This window comes from Phocoena sinus, chromosome 1, assembly GCF_008692025.1.
Source record: "Phocoena sinus isolate mPhoSin1 chromosome 1, mPhoSin1.pri, whole genome shotgun sequence".
Taxonomy (NCBI): Eukaryota; Metazoa; Chordata; class Mammalia; order Artiodactyla; family Phocoenidae; genus Phocoena; species Phocoena sinus.
Genome location: NC_045763.1, coordinates 71498390 through 71521377, shown reverse-complemented (window position 1 = coordinate 71521377; position 22988 = coordinate 71498390).

Sequence of the window (22988 nt, the reverse complement as noted above, 5' to 3'; positions counted from 1 at the left end):
GTCTGGTTTTGGTATCAGGGTGATGGTGGCCTTGTAGAATGTGTTTGGGAGCATTCTTCACTCTGTTATATTTTGGAAGAGTTAGAGAAGGATAGGTGCTAGCTCTTCTCTAAATGTTTGATAGAATTCACCTGTGAAGCCATCTGGTCCTGGGCTTTTGTTTGATGGAAGATTTTTAATCACAGTCTCAATTTCAGTGCTTGTGATTGGTATGTTTATATTTCCTATTTCTTCCTGGTTCAGTCTCAGAAGGTTGTGCTTTTCTAGGAATTTGTCCATTTCTTCCAGGTTGTCCATTTTATTGGCATATAGTTGCTTGTAGTAATCTCGCATGATCCTTTGTATTTCTACAGTGTCAGTTGTTACTTCTCCTTTTTCATCTTTAATTCTATTGATTTGAGTCTACTCCCTTTTTTTCTTGATGAGTCTGGCTAATGGTTTATCAATTTTGTTTATCTTCTCAAAGAACCAGCTTTTAGTTCTATTGATCTTTGCTACTGTCTCCTTCATTTCTTTTTCAATTACTTCTGATCTGAGATTTATGATCTCTTTCCTTCTGCTAACTTTGGGGATTTTTGTTCTTCTTTCTCTAATTTCTTTAGGTGTAAGCTTAGGTTGTTTACTGGAGATGTTTCTTGTTTCTTGAAGTAGGAATGCATTGCTAAAAACTTTCCTCATAGAACTGCTTTTGCTGCATCCCATAGGTATTGGGTCACCATGTTTTCATTGTCATTTTTTTCTAGGTATTTTTTGATTTCCTCTTTGATTTCTTCAGTGATCTCTTGGTTATATAGTAGTGTATTATTTAGCCTCCATGTGTTTGTATATTTCACAGATTTTTTCCTGTAATTGATATCTAGTCTCATAGTGTTGGGGTCAGAAAAGATACTTGATACAATCTCAATTTTATTAAATTTATCAAGGCTTGACTTGTGACCCAAGATATGATCTAACCTGGAGAATCTTCCATGAGCACTTAAGAATAAAGTGTATTGTGTTGTTTTTGGATGGAATATCCTATCAATATCAATTAAGTCCATCTTCTTTAATGTATCATTTAAAGTTTCTGTTTCCTTATTTATTTTCAGTTTGGATGATCTGTCCATTGGTGAAAGTGGGGTGTTAAGTCCCCTACTATGATTTTGGTCTGGTCGATTTCCCCTTTTATGGTTGTTAGCATTTGCCTTATGTATTGAGGTGTTCTTATGTTGGATGCATAAGTATTTACAATTGTTATATCTTCTTGGATTGATCCCTTGATCATTATGTAGTATCTTTCTTCATCTCTTTTGATAGTCTTTATTTTATAGTCTATTTTGTCTTATATGAGAATTGCTACTCCAGCTTGCTTTTGATTTCCATTTGCATGGAATATTTTTTCTATCCCCTCACTTTCAGTCTGTATGTGTCCTTAGCTCTGAAGTCAGTCTCTTGTAGACAGCATTTATATAGGTCTTGTTTATGTATCCATTCAGCCAGCCTATGTCATTTGGTTGGAGCATTTAATCCATTTACATTTAAGGTAGTTATTGATATGTATGTTCCTATTACCATTTTCTTAATTGTTCTGGGTTTGCTATTGTAGTTCTTTTCCTTCTCTTGTGTTTCTTGCCTAGAGAAGTTCCTTTAGCATTTCTTGTAAAGCTAGTTTGGTGGTGTTAAATTCTCTTAGCTTTGGTTGTCTGTAAAGATTTTAATTTCTCTGTCAAATCTGAATGAGATCCTTGCTGGGTAGAGTAATCTTGGTTGTAGGTTTTTCCCTTTCATCACTTTAAATATGTTCTGCCACTTCCTTCTGGCTTGCAGAGTTTCTGCTAAAAGGTTAGTTGGTAAACTTATGGGATTCCCTTGTATGTTATTTGTTGCTTTTCCCTTGCTGCTTTTAATATTTTTTCTTTGTATGTAATTTTTTGGTAGTTTGATTAATATGTGTCTTGGCATGTTTCTCCTTGGATTTATCCTGTATGGAACTCTGTACTTCCTGGACTTGATTGACTATTTCCTTTCCCCTATTAGGGAAGTTTTCAACTGTAATATCTTCAAATATTTTCTCAGTCCCTTTCTTTTTCTCTTCTTATTCTGGGATCCCTACAATTCTTATGTTGGTGTGTTTAATGTTGTCCCAGAGGTCTCTGAGACTGTCCTCAATTCTTTTCATTATTTTTTCTTTATTCTGCTCTGTGGTAGTTATTTCCACTATTCTACCTTCCAGATCACTTATCCGTTCTTCTGCCTCAGTTATTCTGCTATTATTTCTTTCTAGAGGATTTTTAATTTCATTTACTGTGTTGTTCATCATTGTTTGTTTGTTCTTTAGTTCTTCTAGGTCCTTGTTAAATGTTTCTTGTATTTTCTCCATTCTATTTCCAAGATTTTGGATCATCTTTACTATCATTACTCTGAATTCTTTTTCAGGTAGACTGCCTATTTCCTCTTCATTTGCTTGGTTTAGTGGGTTTTTACCTTGCTCCTTCATCTGCTCTGTGTTTCTGTCTTCTCATTTTGCTTACACCCTGTGTTTGGTGTCTCCTTTTTGCATGCTGCAGTTACATATTTCCCATTGTTTTTGGTGTCTGCCCCCAGTGGCTAAGGTTGGTCAGTAGGTTGTGTAGACTTCCTGGTGGAGGGGACTGGTGTCTATGTTCTGGTGGATGAGGCTGGATCTTGTCTTTCTGGTGGGCTGGACTGTGTCCGATGGTGTGTTTTGAGGTGTCTGTGACCTTATTATTATTTTAGGCAGTCTCTCTGCTAATGGGTGGGGTTGTGTTCTTGTCTTGCTTTTTGTTTGGCATAGGGTGTCCAACACTATAGCTGATTGGTTGTTGTAGCTGACTGGACCTGGGTCTTAGCCTTGTGATGGAGATCTCTGGGAGAGCTTTCACAGTTTGATATTATGTGGAGCCGGGAGGGTCTGGTGGACCAATGTCCTGAACTCGGCTCTCCCACCTCAGAGGCACAGGCCTGACAGCTGGCGGGAGCATGAATACCCTGTCAGCCACATGGCTCAGAAGAAAAGGGAGATAAAAAGGAAAAAAGAAAATAAAAAGAAAAGAAAATTATTAAAATAAAAAATAAAAAATAAATAAAAAGTAATAAGGAAAAAAGAAAGAAAGAAAGAAAGAAGAGAGCAACCAAACCAAAAAACAAATCCACCAATAATAACAAGCACTAAAATATATACTAAAAAAAGAAAAAAGAAAAAAAGAAAAATGGACAGACAGAGCCCTAGGCCAAATGGTAAAAGCAAAGCTATACAGACAACATCACACAAAGAAGCATACACATACACACTCACAATAAGAGAAAAAGGAAAAAGAAAATATATATCTATTAAAAAAAAGGAAGAGCGCAACCAAATCAATAAACAAATCTACCAATGATAATAAACTCTAATTATTAAACTAAGATAAACATAAAACCTGAAAAAAATTACATGCAGAAAGCAAACCCCAAATCTACAGTTGCTCCCAAAGTCCGCTGCCTCAATTTGGGATGATTCGTTGTCTATTCATGTATTCCACAGATGCAGGGTACATCAAGTTGATTGTGGAGATTTAATCCACTGCTTCTGAGGCTGCTGGGAGAGACTTCCCTTTCTCTTCTTTGTTCGCACAGTTCCCGGGGTTCAGTTTTGGATTTGGCCCCGCCTGTACATTTAGGTCGCCTGAGGATGTCTGTTTTCTGCTCAGACAGGACAGGGTTAAAGGAGCGGCTGCTTAGGGGGCTCTGGCTCACTCAGACCCCAGGGAGGGAGGGGTATGGGATGCGGGGCAAGCCTGCAGCGGCAGAGGCTAGCATGATGTTGCAACAGCCTGAGGCGCGCCGTGTGTTCTCCCGGGGAAGTTGTCCCTGGATCATGGGACCCTGGCAGTGGCGGGCTGCATAGGCTCCCGGGAGAGGAGGTATGGATAGTGACCTGTGCTTGTACACAGGTTTCTTGGTGGCTACAGCAGTAGCCTTAGAGTCTCATGCCTGTCTCTGGTGTACCTGCTGATAGCCATGGCTCATGCCTGTCTCTGGAGATCATTTAGGCAGTGCTCTCACGCACCCCAAAACAGTGGTTTCTTCCTCTTAGGCAGGTCCAGACCTTTTCCCGGACTCCCTCCCGGCTAGCTGTGGCACACTAACCCCCTCAGGCTGTGTTCATGCCGCCAACCCCAGTCCTCTCCCTGGTATCTGACCTCCGAACCCCAAGCCTCAGCTCCCAGCCCCCACCCGCCCTGCTGGGTGAGCAGACAAGCCTCTTGGGCTGGTAAGTGCTGGTCAGCACCGATCCTCTGTGTGGGAATCTCTCCACTTTGCCCTCTGCACCCTTGTTGCTGCGTTCTCCTCTGTGGCTCCATAGCTTCCCCCCAGCCATCCCCATATCCGCCCGTGAAGGGGCTTCCTAGTGTGTGGAAACATTTTCTCCTTCACAGCTCCCTCCCAAAGGTACGGGTCCCATTCCTATTCTTTTATCTCTGTATTTTCTTTTTTCTTTTGCCCTACCCATGTACCTGGGGAGTTTCTTGCCTTTTGGGAAGTCTGAGGTCTTCTGACAGCATTTGGTAGGTGTTCTGTAGGAGTTGTTCCACATGTAAATGTATTTCTGATGTATTTGTGGGGAGAAAGGTGATCTCCATGTCTTATTCCTCGACCATCTTGAAGGTCTCCTCAGTTCACTATTAAGAAGATTCTACTGTTAGAGCCATCAACAGAATCTCTGGAAGCAGATCCTGTTACAGCAGGCTCCACTGGCTCCTGGGGACATTGCCAGGTTGGGCCTGAATGCTCAAAACCAAGGCAAACACTGACATATGAGGCTGTATTAAGTAGATTATTATCTGTCTGGCTATGATGGAGAAGGCCAAAGAATTTGGGCAAGGTAGTAAATAACTGCTAAAAGCTTTGGTTAACGGACATGTGACAGTTTATTTTTTTTAACTTAGGAAACCTTTTCCTGTTTCTTTCCTCTTTGCAATTAGATAAATTCTGCACATTTGAAGTTTTCTACTTGGGGTACCTATATTAAGCAGTTAGAAATAAACCTATGTGATAACTTTTCTTGTATACTGCTAATGTATTTAACATAAAAAGTTTCCATGAGACTATCAATTAATCAATCAACCAACAATGGAGTCAAGTAAGTAGGCATTAAGCCTCTCCATCTATGTAATCAAGTTCCTGCCTTTGAGAAATTTATAATCTTATTGCAGAAAAATCTTAAATTCATAAAGCAATTAGATGTCATTATAAGATGTTAAACTGTTTAGACTAGACTAGTGGTTTCTCCTGTTTGTTGTTTGCTTTTAAGAATCTCATGCACATTTGGGTTGTTTCCATGTCCTGGCTATTGCAGATAGTGCTGCAACGACCATTGGGGTACATGCGTCTTTTTGAATTATGGTTTTCTCAGGGTCTATGTCCAGTAGTGGAATTGCTGGGTCGTATGGTAGTTCTATTTTTAGCTTTTTAAGGACCCTCCATACTGTTCTCCATAGTGGCTGTATCAACTTACATTCCCACCAACAGTGCAAGAGGGTTCCCTTTTCTCCACACCCTCTCCAGCATTTACTGTTTGTAGATGTTTTGGAGCTTAGGATTGACATATATACATGACCGTGTGTAAAATAGATAGCTAGTGGGAACCTGCTGTATAGCACAGGATGCTTAGCTCAGTGCCCTGCGATGACCTAGATGGGAGGGATGGCGGTGGGGCAGGGGATGGGAGGGAGGTCCAAGAGGCAGGGGATATATGTATACATATAGCTGATTCACTTCACTGTACGGCAGAAACTAATACAACGTTGTAAAGCGACTATACTCCAATTAAATAAATAAATAGATAAATAAGTAAAAATAAAATAAAAAAATTAATAAAAAAGAATCGCATGCAGAAATGCTTTCAAGACTGGGTTTCCCAGAAGCAGACACTGAGTGTTGAGAGGAAGTTTGGTGGGCAGTGTATTCATGAAGGGCTCACGACCCCAATGAAAGAGAGTGAGGAAGCAAACCTTGGCAAAAGAAGGAAGTCTGCATTGCAGGCTAGACCAAGCCTTCCCTATATCCACCAGGAGCTGTAGTTGATAAGGTCTATCAAAATTATCCAGCAGTGGGTGACATGGTGTGGTCTTTATACCTCTGCCTTGAATAGCCATCAGATATACTCTTAGGAGGGATATATCTTTAGCCAAGGTAGCTCTTTGCAACTGAGGCAAACCTTGAAACCTTGATCTAGACCTGTGTCTCACAAAGAAGTCAATAAATAAACTGATAAAATTGAAGCTTCTTTCCTGAAAGCTGGGGTAAAATATCTAGAACCTCACCCTGACAACTATGAAGATCATTCAGTAAAACCCAGAATCCCATAGAGCATAGTGGCAGAATAATATTAGCTAATAGTTTTATAGTGGATAAGCACCGCACACTCTTCTAAGTATTTTACATGCATAACTCTTTCAATCCTCCCATTAATTGTGCAACATACATACTACTCACTCCATTTTAAGATAAGGAAACGGGCACAGAGAGGTTAAGTAATCTGCCCAAGGTCACCCAGACCTTTTGGCTCCAGAGTCTATACTTGAAACCACTACACGCTACTCTTCATATATGTCTTACACTCTGCTGTGGGAGTCCTGAACTGTGAATGTTCATAGACAACACAATCTGTTTCTTCTTAATGAGCTTTCAGCTGGACCATATTCCTTTGCCTTCTTTGCTGTTAGGTACAGCAACTGAGTTCTTACCAATTGAATGTGAGCAGAATTGAGCTGCAATTTCCAAGTATGACCAATAAGAATATATCCCTCACAGTCATGCATTTCTTCTTCCAAATGATTAGAATAGAGACTTCCCCCCACCCGCCCCACCAAACAACCTTGAAATTCATGTATAGAAGAACATGGTTCAGAACAGCTAAACCAACACAACTAATACTGAGTGAGAAATATGTTTCTCTTATATTTAGGTCATTATATATGTTTCATTTTCTTGATTCTGCCATCTAGCCTACCCTTAGATATTCTTCCCACTCAGAGAGTTTTAAAATATCTCCAATATCATTTTTATACGCAGAAAATGCTCCTCACTTACAGGTCAGGACAGAGGTTCTTCCTTTGCCACGCTGACTTATCACTAACACTTACTCTTTGGTGAGGAAAGACTCCAAATTAGCATCGGTGAATATATGTATTATTGTAGTTCATGTGGCTAAGCATGTGTTTGGTTGATATAAAACATCAGACTCTGTGAAGAGGATCAGACTCAAATCTGGCATAAATTTTGGGGTAGGGGTTGGAGGGGATCTGTGGGGTGGTAGGGTGCAGAGATAAAATGAAATATGCCCAGCAGCTCTGACGATGTTTCAAACTGTCCCAGACAGCTGACCACAGGATTCATGCTGGTTACCCTGAGGGCTGTGGTGAGAGAGGTATAAAGGTATAAAGGTATCACCGTGGTGAGCTCTACCAAGCTCAGCCTACCACGGGTTCGTGCCCCGGTCCGGGAGGTTCCCACATGCTGCTGAGCGGCTGGGCCCGTGAGCCATGGCCGCTGAGCCTGAGCGTCCAGAGTCCGTGCTCCGCATCGGGAGAGGCCACAACAGTGAGAGGCCCGCGTACTGCAAAAAAAAAACAAAAAAAAATATTTTTTGAGTTCCCACTCTGTGCCAGGACTATTCTGGGCACTGGAGATATGGCGGTGAATGAAGCAGAATAAAATCCCTGACTTTCAGTTCTGTTCGGAACTGAAATCTGGGTGGGTCGTATAATGGTGACAACTGTTATTCTTAGACCACTAAATAAGGTGGAATTTTCCTTACCTAATATGTAGAAGTTCAGAATAGGTAAAAACAAGAATGAAGCAAATGATTAAATGCATCTTTGGGGAATGCTCTGCGTTACAGCAGTTTTAGTTATTCACCCTGGAGCTAAGTGGCAATCTGGAACCACTGAGAAGCATACTTACAGATTCAAAGCTTTATTATGCTTCAGAAGGCAGATTTGAAAGAAATATGATAAATAAAATTTAAGAAAGAGCTGAGATATACAAAGAGAAAAGTACATACAGGTATTTCGAAAAAATAATGCCTTTACTAATTGGCTTGAAACAGAAAACAGGCAAAACATATTAAGGAGAGAAATAGCATTTAAAGAACAGATTGTTATGTATGTTACAAATGACTTGTAGAAATTCTAATGAAAACATTGTAAAACAGATTACTACATAATTTATAATAGGAGAATATTTTCAAATATACACAGATACACAGATTAAACTTCAAACATGTGGTACAATTCACCAATTTGTTTTTTTTATAATATAACAATTAGCATGACTCGTAAATTGTATCTGTAAATATTACTTGTGTTGAGTATCACTGTAAGATCAAACTCCTCACAAGTGGAAATCGTGCCAACCCAATGGAGTAGTTAAAGATACACATGGCCCATGTATGTTTCTGATTCACTTCACACATTCACAAACTTGATTCTTCACACTTTGCTCTACGAATAAACCTAACTCAAAGGGAAATGAGTAGATGAATTTTTATGCCTTCTCCTTAGGCATGCTGTAACTGACACAAGGGAAGGCAAATGGCTTTTTTTAAGAAGGGTTCATTTCTATTCTGAGCTATTGTACTCCAACCTGATTGCACTTGTTTAATTTAGCTTTACCTAAATTTGAAATTAATAATTAGTTCCTGGATCATTCCTCCTGCACCAATAAAACAACTCTCCCTGAAACGTCTTGTTAAAACATGAAAACTACTGATCAAATGGAATGCTTTGTTCCTTGCTACCTTTGCTGGCCTACAAATAACTCCTAATAAAACGGGAAGTAGTGAGTGTTTGTGCAACATTTCTCACTCAAATTGAATTTACTCTTCTTTAATTTGGTCTGGAGAAAACAATAGTGATGGGAATTCTATAGAGACAGATTAATTCAGAGGTCAAACAATAACAAAATAGGGAAGAGAAGTTAATGAATCTTTACTATGTGAGGCAATGCACAGAAGGTCCTGGAGAATCCATAAACTTAGTGAGAAAATCATGACTAGTTTGTTAATGACACAAGGGCTTTGAAATTGAATTTATCTTGTATATTCAGCTGTTTGGGAAGTATATCATTTATAATACATTTTTGTTATTAATATTTTCCATTCCATGGACTCTCTTGACAAACTACATACTTTTTCACCACATTAATTTTAAATTTAAAATGAACATCTGGTAACTGCATTTATTCATCCGATTCTTAACCATCCTACTCTCTGATTTTCTTCTTTTGCCTTTCCAAGTAGCCAAAGGGGACTTGAATTTGGGTACTGAAGGTTTAAAGTCATCAAATGCCTATTGTTCAGATTAGAAAGATGATAGCTCCTTTCTTTAATCACTCAATCACTCAATCATTCAATCAACATGTGTTCTGCTGAACATAATTTTAGTCCAAAGACAACTTGCTTATCTTATTCCAGTCTCAAGTGGCCTTCCTTTGTTCTCCCAGACCATTGCTCATTGTTTTGTTTTGAGTTCACCCAAAAGCAGAGGCTGAGACAAAGCTTGATGCAGGTAGTTTGTTTCTGAAGAGAGAAGGAAAAAGAGAGTGGGACCTGGAAGAAAGAAAAATTTATGTAAGTGTGCATTATTGAGAGTGCCACAGCAAGCACCAGGAACTTAATTCTCTTGGAATCTCTGAGAAACATGAAGAATGTTTCCCAGAGTTGTCCATTTGAAGGATGGAAGCTGGCTTCCATTATTCACTGCCTTCCTTCCCTCATTGGTTGAGAGTTGCCCCTAGGAGAATTAACTCCCCTAAATGTTCAAGCAGAGGCTTCCATTGTGATGGAGAAGTTCCTAAGGCAAAAAGCAGAAAGATGGAGGCCAGGAGCTTAAGGCGGATCCCTGCCAAGGCAATGTGAGTCTGAGCTCATGTGGAAACTTCTGCATAAATGAGGGTGAATTTAGAAGTGGGCTCAAGGGATGTGAAGATGAGGTATCAGGGGAGTCAGCTACATTCTTCAATGTACCACATCATTTATTTCTTAAGTGCAATTGTCCATCTCTTTCACTAGACTGAGATTTATTAAGGGTGAGGTCCCTAGTTCCTTCCTCAGTGCCAAGAAGTGTGCCTGGTTTATAGCAGAGTTCCCCAATTCTTCTTAAATAATAAGTGAAATAATACTTCCCTATCCCACTGTACAATGGAACTTACTGTGTATATAGCATTACTTCTTTGAGAACTAAAATGAAATTCATGTTTACCTAATTACGGTATGTTATTCATATATACACATTCATTTATTTATGTATTATGGTATAAGAGACCAGTCTCAAAGAAAAATCTAAGCTACACACCTACTTAAATTATCTATTGATTCATGACAAACCACTCCAAACTTAGTGGATTAAACCACAATAATGTATGATTTTCACAATTCTATGGGTTGCCTGCACAGTTATTTTGATTCATGTGGTGTTTTCTGGGATGCTGGGCTGACTGGAAGTTCCAAAAATGCTCCCATCCACATGGTCAACAGTTGGGGTGAGCTTCTGAGGGAGAGCTCAGTTGGGTCTGTTAGCTGGAAGCTTCACTTTTCTCCACTTGGACCTCTGCACTTAGCTTTTGGGTTTCCTGACAGAATGGTGACTGGTTTCTGAGAAAGGGTGTTCCAAACAGACACTTAAGGCCTGGCCTTGAGCACTATGCAGCATCGCTTTCTTCACATACTGTTGGTTAAAATAGTTCACAGGGCAAGTCTGAATTCAAACAAAGGGGAAATCAACTATACATCTTTATAGAAGAATGGCAAAATCTCACTGCAAAAGAACACACAGGGTGAGAGATATTGTTGTGACCGTCTTTGGAAACATAATCACTGTAACCAGTGTGTACCTGGATGTATTCAGTCATATTTATATTAAATGGAAAGACACTTGAGAGCAGAGCCCATATCCAATTCATCATTTTATCCCTAGAAATGAACACAAGATATGACAGGTACTGGTACATAATATATGCTTGTTGAACAGATATTTGGAAGTTAAGAAACAAAAACATGCCAAAAAATGATTCTTTGACTGTGAAGACATTGGGATGGAAAATAGCCCTCCCATTAGGTATCGATTTCTAGATCTGCAATTCTCTGATAAGGATCGGTTTTCAAGGACCAGGTCTGGCCCTACCAGGCAATACACTAGAGAAGAAAGGAAATCACCTTGTCAGAAAAGAGTTTTAAAAAGGAAAACTTGAACCAGGAATGTGGGTTGGGGATGAGAAGAGAAGACCATTCATAATTCCTCCTCAGATCTTCCTCCTTTGGTTTATGTGGAGGGGAGGGGAAAGGGAACTATGGACAGGAGTCAGGAAGAGAGGTCAGGAACCAGGAAACAAGAAAGAAAGACTGATGTGTTTAGTTTGAAAACTTAAGGGCTCTACAGTGGTGTTCCTCTAGAACATAGCATTCCCAAGCCCATCATTAGTTTCTCATTTGGGAATAGCAAGAAAGTGTCAAAGCTGGAGGGAGAGTGAGAGCACTACATCTGAGACTCCCAGAACCAGTAAAATGATCACACAAGCTCCACAGATAAGCCTTTTCTCAATGATGTAAGAAGACGTTTTGGGTTCTCACGGAAAAAAATTGTTATGACACTTTAGAAGGGTCCACAAAATATACCCCAGATGAACCACAATGCTTACTACTGTGGTGGCTAACTTTCCACTTGTTTCCTTCCTTTCTGCCATTGAACATTTCTGAGGGACAAAAATATCTTGTGACTTAATGTAGATTTATTTATTTAAGGCATGAATATTAAAGACTGCCTTTCTGAAGCTCATCTATTTTACATCTATAAAGATCTCTACTGCACTTAGTAGAGAGTATCAACAACTTACTAGAGAGTATCACAGTAAGCACATAGGTGGCTCTAAGCAAAATCTATGCAATTTTTGGAAAACTCGATTTATCTCCAAATTTTTAATCATATTGGAAGATATAACAGTACCAAAGTGATAATAAAAGTGTTAACCATTTGAAAAATTGCAAGTGACAGAAAGTCTTGAGATATGTTGCTTTTTAAAGTGTATTGACCTCTTTTGAAGAAACAATATATTTATTAATACACCTAAAACAGATACTGCTCTCTGCACATTAGTCATTTGCAAGTTTTTCGGTTGCTTGTTTTTAGTACCTTAAACTTGTTCTTTCTCAATTTTGTCACAAAGCTTAAATCACAGCTTTATTGCTTTGCTGCAGTTGAATTGTTCTTTTAGGGTAAGATTTTCCCTTACCAACAGCCCTCTGTGTTTCTTCATTAGTCCCCTCTCTGGATGATCCAGGGTGGCCTTAGCTATGTCATGGATTAGGTAATAATAACTTAATAGGTAAATCACCTATCATTTGCCTTTAAACAATAACTTAACCCAAAGGCTCTAGATGTGAATCAGTTTATGGACAAACTATGGCATCTTTCAATCTACACTATATCAATACCTATCTAATCTGCATAAGGAAGGCATGTTGTAGAGTGATACAATAAGTTAGGGTTTGATGGGCAAAACTTAGTGACTTTTCAGTACACTTGCCAACCTCTCCAAGATTCAGATTTTATGAAGATATGAAGATAATAAAAGCACTAAAATCATAGAGTTTTTGTACCGATTTTAAAAACCATATAGATAAAGGATTTGATAGAACTCTAGGCATAGTGAAAGTTTTAAAATATGAGCTATTAATATTGTTATTATTATGTCAAACAGTGGCTCAGAGCATGGTTCTTTCTAGATAATCTTTGAAAAATTGAAATACTTCACTTCAAATGTAATGTAAGTTTTAATTTGATCAATTTCTGGATAGCTCCCTATGACAAGAGATTTACTTCAACTTAGTTTCAGTTTCCTCGTCTTTAAAGTGTTAAAATAATACCTCATAAGGCTATTTTAAGAAATAATGAATACAATATAATAAAATATTTAATCTAGCACTTGAGCACACAAACAATGGAAATAATTACTCGTTGTTATGTAGATGTTGCCATTATCAGTGAGTAATATAGGATTCAGACAAATTTAGGACTTTTGGATTATTACTGTTTAAGAATTCTAGTATTTTCTTAAAAGTGTTCAGGTACATGAAAGAAATTATTAAATTTTAAAATAAAAAAATACAACTTGGATAGTCATAACTCACTTATGTTGTTTCCTTAAATGAAAAGAAAGATAAACTAACAATTATTAATAGTAGTCAAAAAGAACAATTAAAGCAAAATCTAGTTCGTCAATTGTCATTTCCTTCACCACCAGCAAAATTTTGAGCCTTATCCCCTTTCTGTCCCTATAGGAAAAAAATAAAAAATAGAGATAGTGTGTGTATGTGTGTGTGTGTGTGTGTGTGTGTGTGTGTGTGTGTGATATTTTAAGTCAGACAATTTATTTTCAAGTCCTTGAGAGAAGGATACAGTATTGGTTTCTTTATTGGAATATCTGAAGTGCGACCTTAAAAAAGCCCCCTAACAAAACAAAGGATATGGAAGGCATGGTTGATTTTCTTGCTCAGCACACTAAAAGTCATGTATAAAACAGAGGAGGCACTCTACCCCAAAAATAATCTTGCTTTGTTCTCAACCTCTTCCTTAAACACCTCCCCCCACCACACACACACTAACTCATCAGTGTTAGCAGATATTGTACTTTATTTCTATTTGCTGTATTTTCAATATTGTGCTAGGCTTTCTTCTTAGCTCCTTTAAGAATTTTTCCCCAGAATTTTGGGACCAGCATTTTAGCAGCAAGTTAACTTCAGTTAACTTCAAAAATAAAAAGTTGAAAAGGAGCTTTAAGATGCCTTTAATTATTTTATAATGGCCTGTGTTAAAATGTTTTCACCTGGGATCATATTTAACCCTCACCACAGGATAAGAACTTAGGCTCCATATAAGATTCATTTTAAAGGTGAATTTAGTGAGGCTCAGAGAATTGGAACCACGTGCCAATGGTCTTTCATCTGAGAAGGGGTAATGCTGGCATACAAATATAGGTTTGGTTATCTTCAGAGTTTTTGGAATTTTGCACTGTGTGTTCATGATTTTAGGGAATTCTGTTTCAAAGATTTGCTTATTTAAAAAGAAGAAAACAAAAATATAAAAATATTGCCCAAGACTTATTAGCGACTGAAATTCTCTTGTTCAAGAATATTAAAGAAAACCTTCTCAGGTACACCTTTATAAATTGGATTTAATCCCAAAGCATGTTGTTTCAGAACAGGCTGTTAAATTCGAAAAGCTGAGACAATGGAGATAATTCATTCAAATACCATAGCCAGCGGTAACCCAGAAATGATGAAAGGCCTTTAATTAAAAAGCAAAAAAACAGAACCTGAATTTCTATTTTAAAAAATGGGATTTTAATTTTGTCCAAATAGTGTAATATTGTGATTGAAACATTTTTTACCTAATTGTAAATCTATCTTCAGACAAATCCTCTCCAAATCCAAATGGCTCCTAAATCCATCTCCCCTTCACTAAGAGCACCAGAGAGCCAATTACGGGAAAGGGTAGGGAAGCCATCCTGTTAATGTGTCCCAAGGTTTTGCTGAGAATGTACCATCCCTACAAAAGGGATTGGCTTCTTCAGATACTTTTCTTAAGTGGCATGTTGTTGTCTTAATTTTCACATGTCCTTCATTAGGACGTTTGCTTTATTTATGTGAGTCATCTGTGTGTTTGCACTGGCTTCTAGTTAGTGCCTAAGTGCCAGATGGTTGCATTGAAATATTGATTTTTAACCCATAAAGTCCTGTATGGTTTGGGTATTGTCTGCCTTCATTAATATTATTTCCTAGAAGCTGACATGAACTAGAGAGAGCTGTTTACTTTTCCTAGATTATCTATCTATCTATTTATCCATCTATCTATCCATCCATCTATCTAATCTATATACCCTATGGGCAGGAGCAGATCCAGGTCTTGTGGGACCTGAAGCTTATGCAATCTGTGGGACCCTCTTTAAAAAATATATAATTACAATAAAATTTATACATAAAATTGTAAATGAAATCATGAAAAACTATACATTTTTAAAAGCCTAACCATAAACATCAAAAAATCCAGAGAAATAGAAATTATTTTATTCATAAACTACTGGAAACATTTCTGTTATATATTTTGCTACATTTTTTCCTGATATTTGGCTGCCTATTCTTTGATTACCCCTTCACGTGACTACATTTTATATTATTATTTACCTTAGAAATAATAGTAAGATAATTCAATCTTTTCTCAGATAACCCAGTCTTTTGTTGATTGAAATGTTTTATTATTGATAGTTTTAGAAAAGTTTATTTCAGCTTCATACCTTATTACTGGTAATTTTAAATACATTATTAGAATTATTATCAAATTTGGAAAAAATATCCCTCAAGATCCTCTTATATATGAGCTGTAAGGTATTTCATTTCAAAGGTTCTTATTCAGTAACTAATGTTAAATAGTTTTTGAAGCAAACTCATTGATTGTTAGCTACTTCCTGCTGATATCAAATGCCATAGGATACTTTCACACAGCTCTCCAAACCTCTGACCTTGCACTATCAGTCACAATCCCAGAGGGGCAGCAGTGGGTGTTCTGAAGCCATTCCTGCATCTGGGTGGATAGTTAGCAATCCCTGAACTATATACAGAAGTGACTGCAAACCACCAAACCAAACTAAACAGATTCATACCTCTACCTCACTTTAGTTATGCCTGTGCCACACAAAAGCCACCAGGCAAGAGATGAAACATGACTAAGAGGATATTGGAGTGTAAGAGTATACCAAATATATTAAATTGTGGTTAAATAGCACTTTTGTCATTTTCTAAAACTATGTATAATGGTGTGAACACACTGTTAAAGCCCATGCAAGGGCCTTGGAAGTATATGACTCAAATGAGGGTCCATCTCTGCCTAGGGAATCCATGATCAGAAAGCCACTTCAAAAATACTATTCCCCCTATTAATGTAATCAATCCTACATTCAGACATAGATTCAGGCTACTTCAGACTTAGATAAATCTTGAGATTTTACTTAAATTTTGAGTAAAATAGCTGTTTCCACTTACATTTTTTACAGTATATTGTATCTAAGGAAAAAAAAGTGGCCTGGAAGAGGCAAAGGGCTGTGGAAAAATCAACTGGCTATACAAACTTTGCGGTGATATTTTCTATACTTTTGGTCTTATCTGGGTACTTGTGTGAACAAATTTGATTAATTTCAGTAGAGTCCAGACTAGAAGAATTTATAAGGATTGAGTAGTAGAATTTATAATGGATCAGCCAATACTCTCTGCTACTAGACATTTAAAATAGAAAATTAAGAGCCCATTCTCATTTATTGGTATGGTCCTAGATAGTAGTGTCATCTACACATAATTGTTGCTAAGTTAAAAATGTGAATTGATCTTATTTGTTTGTTTTGTTTTTAGTGCCTCTTTGAATGAAAGCTAGACATTTTGTGTATTAAATATGAATTTTCCATCCCTTGCCTTATCGTTGTTGGGGAAGGAAATATCTGTAAAGGAAAAAGAGAAAAAAACAAAGCAAAACTGGATACATCAATGTGCTGTCCTAAAATAACAATTGCAGCCTAAATCATATCCATTTCTACCTGAAGTTAGAATTCTTGAGAGCAGGATAAATAAGGATTCCCAGAATATTTCAGACGACAGCTGGCAAGAGTCAAGAAAGATGTGAAAAATCATGAACCCAGGTTGATAGTAGTGCAGAGAAATGTGACAGCAGTAAGACACCAGGCTGGCTGGATGGCTAAAGGTTCAGGTAGCCAAGGTGCAAAGCAAGGCCAGAAAGACTGTGTAAAAATTGAGATCACCAACCCATTATCCTGCTCCAAGTGGGGCTTGTTTCAGGATGAGGGGGCTCCCTGAGGAGGCCTGGTTGTCCCAACTTGGTGGTCTTAGAAGAAAAACACTCTTGAGGCAGTAATGCTAAAAAATCATAACAAAAAGTGTTTGGAAGCACAGGACTTTGGTTAATGAAGAAATGGAAAATTGAGTCTTGTGGAGATAAATGCTGGCAGCACCAATCACAAAATACAGCAGAGTGAAAAGAAAAGCCTTCTGTTTTCCTGATTAAATTAAGACGAGTGTCTCCTGGTACCATCATCCTGCACAAACAAATATGTAAATCCACACAGAATAGAGAAATGATAAATAAAGAACAGTAGAGATAGTTACTTCAGAGGCCTGCTAGGTTAGAAATTGACCTTAAGTGTGTAGAGGGGGAAAATGCTAAATAAATAAATACTTAAGTAATAGGCTGTTGAATAGGCTTTTCCCATTTAAAGCACTGAGGCATTTCCCTTCCCCTGTCTTTGGAGGTGGGAATGGAGGTGCTCCTACACAAATCAAACCAGGGAGGAAGCTAGGAACCACTTGGAAGACAGTAAACTGCTTACCAGAAAGGAAGATTGATATTTACTCCAGTGGGATGCTTTTTCTGCTTCAGAAACTCATGGGCCTTTCTCATGCTGCTACCAGAGGAAAGCATGATGAAGGAGATCTTGCAAAAGTTGATCTTTGTCTAAGTTAGGGGTCTATAGGGACAGTCCTTGACTCTTTCTTTAACAGGTTAAAGGAAAAGCCCTGTCTGACATTGCCTCTGAAGACAGTGGGCCCCAGGATTTGGTGGGTCAGGGTTCCTATGGGTCAGAATGGTCAGTTCAGAAAGCAATCAAGCCTAGCCTTCTTGAAAGGACCACATTAAAGAGTATAGCTACAAAGGTGACTCATCCTAGAAAAAAAGGGGTTATTATTATAGGAGCAGGAATTAAGGGCTCGGTCTGTAGAAGTCAGCTGAATAGGAATTGGCTCTATTGGAGAATTGCTGAGCTAAGTTTTCCCAGAAGGAGAATAATCTACAGGGGTGGCTTGTCAGAGAAGTAACATATTTTAGTACCTGCCACACAGTTGGGAGCAAACTCAGATCACAGCAGCACCAGTCAAAAAGATCTTGCCATTTCCCTCACTTTCAGTCTTCCCATCTTCCTTTCCATCCTTAGAAGATGCAGGAATTCACCCTTTGCCCCTTATCCAATGCTGATATATGGAATTTGAGATTCAGGTCTAAACTCAGGGAAAAGGAAAAGCTTTAAACTAGATGTGAAAGAAAAACTCTGATTCAATCTGATGGGACTTCTGATATCTGAAAATGCTGCTCATCCAATACTTGAAAGCTAGGAGATTTACCCAAGATTCATCCAGTGGGTAAGAAATAAGATGTAGTAGGAAAGCAGTTGTAGGAGAAAAACAAAGAGGAGGGAGTCTATTTTATCTTCTCCAAATAAATCAGATGATATAAATAATTCAAATAGACGATAACCTAATTTTTCTCTTGAATCAACTGCCCACTAATCTCTACTACCTCCTCTGGTGGAAGGTGAGACCATATACAGAAGACAGGAACACAAACTACTCTAAGAAATGAAAAGAAATGTTGGTGGGATAGGTGGAAACAATAGAAAGGAATGAGAAGATGAGTAGAAATTAGTATTTGCAGGAATAGCGAACACTTTGGTGTCACTCTTTTGATGGGGGTGGTGAAAATATTTTGCATGCAGGGGGAATGTGAATAATCTGTGACTAGAGGACAAATTGTTACTGCACAAGTCCCTTTGCAATGTGACATTCCTGAACCTCCATTAAGGAACAGGATTTAGTAGGTAAATTTTGGCCAATACAATATTTACAAATGTAAAGAAAGCAAAGTTTAAAACACTTGCACTTTGGGGTTTGTCTTGCTTTGGCTCTTTTGAGACTGCCATGTGAAGAAGCCTGGACATGTTTATTGGAATAGGAGAAAACAAATGGCCCTATTGTGCCTACAGCCCCAGGCTAGTGGCTAGACACTAGACTAGACATGTGAGTGAGGGGATCTTAGATCATTCAATTCCAATTGAGCTGCCAGATCATGGCAGCCACATGAGTGATCTCAGGTGACACCAACAGAAGAATTTTTCAGTTGAGCCCAGCCCAAATTGCTGACTTGTGCAATTGTGAGCAAATAAAATTGTTGCTTTAAGCCATGAGGGTTTTTTTTTTTTTCCACAGCAAACGATATCTGAAAGAATTAGCATATATTTATCTCATAGAATTGTTTACTGTTCTGTTTAATTTCTGTCTTTCAGCAAGTTGTAAGTCAAAAAACCTCAATGCTTTGAGATCAGTGTATATGCAACCAATCATTTCAGTTATAATACTTACCCACAGATTTTACTGGGTTGACTCTTCCACTGAGTTGAGTCCTCTTAATTCCACTGAGTCTTCTAGTAGAGACATACAATGGACACGGGAAATTTTCCTTCTTTAAGAATGGAGTCCACTGGTATACAAATGGTGCATATATAGAAACTCTGCTGAGGTGAGCCAGAGAAACAAGAGTATTTCAAAAGTTACCTATGATAAACTAAAAAAAACAACAAAAAAAGAGAAAAGTTAATTTGTAGGGGGGTTGATGACAATTCTTACAAGTTTTATAAATAACAATCCTTGAAAGAACACAGCTTAAAAAAATGAAGAAATTCTTTCCAGACGCAACAGTAAAGCATTTTCTGAGGTCATTGATTTGTGCACATATAATGATTCAGGAGGATGGTGGGAACTAAAATTTTGAAACATACCCTGGTGGTGTAGTTGTCTGCATTTTGGCCTCTCTTGAGGAAATCGCCATTCTGATCACAGACAATCTTCTTTAAGTTAAACATTTCACTCTCTTGGGTGTTTGTTGCTAATGGAGACAGAAGTACCAGTCTCATCTGGATTCAATACATTTCCCACACATATTCATCAAGTACACTATTTTCTCAGCAGAAGTTAAATTTTAACAGTTTTTTTTTGTGACTTTTGACACATTATCACTTACAAGGGACCTTCCTTCAGGAGACTGTACAGAGAGACCTTGTACAAAATTTGGCTGTGTCTGGTTCACAAATAGATAAACAGATGTCATTTATAGATTTTTTGCTAACAACAACCAAATGACATCATGCACATCATGTGTTTGTCACAACAAAGTTTCTCTTGTTTTCTTCTCTTTTCTAACCAAGTTGTATTTGACATGACCATGTATCAGAATGCTTCTGCTGCCTCCTCACTTTCTGTCAATAAATACATATGTTTAAATACTCTGGGACACATGTGCCCTTCACAAAGCAAAGCAACATTTAGAGAGGATTAGTAAGCCTCTGAGATGCTATACTTCCCCCACATCTCTACCTTACAATTTGTTTTTTTGAGCTTTAATACATGAACTCCCTTGACAGGAATGATGAGGACAGTAAGAGTTGACAGATTAAAGCAGGATAATTGGGAGGTGGTGTAGACTTTATTGTTGAAAGTTAAAATGATATAGTAAAAAGAAAATGGGCTTTGGAACCAAACCTGGATTTGAATCTGTATGTGGGTTTCCTTTCTACACTGAGTTCAATAGATGATTCAAGCAAATGACTTAGTCTCTTTGATCCCCCTTTTTTCACCTAGATAATAAAGGGGGGGCACCTACCTTGAAAGTTTGATCATGAGGATTAAATTCTATAACAAAGAAAATGCACCTCTGGCATTTAGTATATGATCAGGAAATGTAAATTACCTTTACTACTTTGAAAGCATACAGTATTGCTTCTTGGCCTTTTGGCTAAGATCAAGTGAATGCAAAGAGTCGCTTAATATTAAAAAAATAACAATATGAGAAATTATTTTCATTCTCTCTATAAGCACAAATGATACAACTCTAAGAAAATATTCACCAATGATTACTGTTAATTTACAATGTCACATCTCCATTTGTCTTTTTGCATAACCTGCATGTTCTGCCAATATTTAAGCCATAAGCCATCCTGAATATTTCACAGTGGCCTGAATGTGTTTGGGCCAGAGTTAGGCCTACTGTGCAGCATGCTTTTTCTACACTGTGCAAAAAAAACAGGGAATAAGCCAACACACATGCAGAAAGTTTGCTACATGGCAAGGGCTAAACTAGGAGCGTCCACATTTCTAACCTCATTTAATCCTCATAACAACAGTGGGAGGCCCATGTTAACCCACATTTACAGTTGAGGACAATGCCGTTCTGAGAGGTTCAACAACTTGCTCATTATCACACAGAACCTATTTTAAAATCCAGATAGTGTCTAAATTTTTCTTTTGTTCACAGAAGCATGGTATGATTAACAAAGCTTCCAATAAACAAATTATTCTTGGAGATTAACACTTTCTATCTTGCAGTGCCATGATATGTTAGATTTTGAAATAATTTTAGAAATTGTCTATATTACTTTATCATTTTTGAGTTGTAATAAATGAGACAATTGATAGGTACTAGCTCAGGATTATATCAGGGCTAGAGCTCAAGTGTCAAAAATCCCAGAAAAAAGTAGAAGGAAAACAAAGCACATGGTATAATTTTTCACCTACTTTAATTTTAGTCTCCGTTTTACAGAGAAGAACCTCTGTAATACTTTGAGCCCTTTTGAATTATAGAATCACAGAATGCTAAATATGGTATGATGGAATTTGAGTGGTCATTTAATCTAAGCGCTCACATCTTTCAGATCTGGAAAAAGGAGTTCCAGTAAGGAAAAGTCACTTGTTTATATCACCAGCTAGAAGTAACAGTATCATGGATATAAATAATACCTTTTAATTTCTAGTCCTTTGCTACTTAAATTATACTCTCCTATCCCTTTCATTAAGCCCTGATATTCGGCCTATAAGACAAAGACTTCATGGTAACTGAAGTCCAGCACATCAAAGCATTTTTTTCAACTAAACAAACTCTGACAGTCCTTGAAGGAAAAATTCAAAGTTGATAAAAAGCTGGAAGGTGTCCTTTATGTTTATATCTTTCACTGTATTAGTTCAAGCATGCTAGGCCAAAGTAATAGATCAAGATGTATAATAATTCAAATACCGTAGAAATATATATTTTTTTCATTTAACATTCCAGGATGTTCATATCTTTCCAATTGTCCAAGATGGATGACAAAGTGGTAGATAATGGATGTCAAGGAGGGACTCAGTTCCATGTCAAGGATCTGAGTTAACAGCATCTCTCCCATTTTTAACACAGAGCTACCATGGTCACCACAGAGCTTATGTCCACCCAATTCAGCCAGGGCAGAAAGCACATAAGATGTCATTATGGGAAAAGCATGGCAGTGGAATTCATTACCTTCTTGCTTTCCAGCATCTAGAATTGTCACATGACCACATCTTCAAACAAGGCAGGAAAACATCATCTAACTGTGTTCCTGAACATGAGAAAACAGATTTGGGTGAATATTTATTACACTTCTGTAGGGCATTAAGATCCATTTTTTCGGATCCAAGTATGTTTCTTTTTTTCTGAATATATATTTTCTGAATCTTTGTGGGTCTTGTAGTATGTGACTTGCTCTGCTTAAGGATGTCTTTCTCAATATATGTTTAAATATTTTTCAGGATATTGTACTTCTCTCAGCATATATATGTACTGTTTTTTCTCCGTGCCTATCTTAATATGTGAACATGGCTCCTTCTGACATATATATATATATATATATATATATATACACTTTCTTCAATTCGGAAAATAGGTTTTGCTAAATACAGGAAGCTGTAGGGATTAAATGATTGTCAAACAGTAACTGAATCTCTAATAAGACCTAACCGCCATTCGTGGACTGTTGAAGCATATCACAGATTGCTTTCCTACATTTGTTGAATTTTAAGCATTATAAAACCTGTCTTTTGCTAATAAGAACCTATCAGTGCAGCTCATTTGCATAATGAAGCTAAATATGCAGTTAATTTGCACATATAAAAATGTATTAAAAAAACATTTTCCCTTGCACACTGGGGGGGCTGTTAAGTTGCACAAATAAGAAACTTTAACTCAAAGACAACCAGAAAAGCCCATGGATATACAACCAGGACTAATTGGTATTTGGTTTATAGCTACATGCTGACAACGATTAAGCTAATT